Below are 1,245 nucleotides of genomic sequence, written 5' to 3'. Positions count from 1 at the left end.
TATGCTGTTTCTAGTGGTAGGGCAAATGGGATTTTAGGTTGTATCTATAGAAATATTGAATACAAGTCAAAAGAGGTTATACTTTCGTTGTACTGGTTATTGGTTATGCCACATTTGGAATATTGTGTTCAGTCATGGGCATTGAATTGTTGAAAAGGCTTCAGAGAAGGGTTACTAGAATGGTGCCTGGGATGGAGGGGTTGTCATACGAGGAGAGGCTAAAATCTTTCAATTTGTTTTCTCTTGAAAAAAAGAAGAGTTAGGGGGGATCTAATTGAGGTGTTTAAGATTGTAAAGGGAATTGATAGTGTTGATGCATAACCCTTTTTTACATTTAAAAATGAGAATAGCAGGGCTAGGGACCACAAATGTAAATTTTGGCAAGGTAGGAGTCATCTTCAGTTAAGACAGTTTCATTTTTATAACAGTGTGGTTGGAATGAGTTGCCTTCAGATGTTGTAGAGGCAGTAAATTTAAGTGAGTTTTCAGAAAAGCTTGATAAGTATATGAATGAAAAGGGCTGGCTTTAAGATTTAAAAAAAATCATTTTAATCTAGTTTAGAGGATAAAACAGTCGAGACGGACCAATAGGTCCCATGTTGTTCCAAAACGTTATGTTATATTAATTAGGGATGTTTGTAACTTTCATAGTACGAGAATAGCCTAGTAAAGAACGATAAGGTGTTGTTTAGTATAAGAGATCTAGAAAGACAACGGAACCCTTCAGATATATATATATATTTACTAATTGACCCTAAAACTTAAAAAATTGTCACTCGAATAGCCATCGCTCATATAATGTACTTACGCCTCCAAAGTGGGGATCGCAATTTTGCGACAATAAGACGCGAACCATAAACACTCTGTATAATCCGGGCAAGCGAATTAATAGATTACGCCCGGCTTTCAATTACTTAAGGCATTTCTCTTTGGTATACTAAAAATAAATGTGAAGCCCAATCTTTCGATTTCCACTTGTCAGTGAGGTATACCACTTTCGGGGGATTCCACCCCTCATTAATAATAACTGTGGTCAAGAGCAAATCGAAAATATAAGACTAAACTTCATATAGAGGTGGAGTTGTATGTTGTAGTATGTCATAAATCCTTCAGTGACGGCACAATTTGTCAAATAAACGCGAAAGAACTAACAAAGAAAGCAAAATTTCGTACACCTAACTAGTATTCTAATGAATGAGAGCTGAAATGATTAGTCTAGTGCGATGATAGAGGTACGAAACCTAC

The sequence above is a fragment of the Limulus polyphemus genome, unplaced genomic scaffold (assembly GCF_000517525.1).
Source record: "Limulus polyphemus unplaced genomic scaffold, Limulus_polyphemus-2.1.2 Scaffold360, whole genome shotgun sequence".
Lineage (NCBI taxonomy): Eukaryota > Metazoa > Arthropoda > Merostomata > Xiphosura > Limulidae > Limulus > Limulus polyphemus.
The sequence above is the reverse complement of the archived record's forward strand: the minus strand, read 5'-3'. Positions refer to the sequence as shown.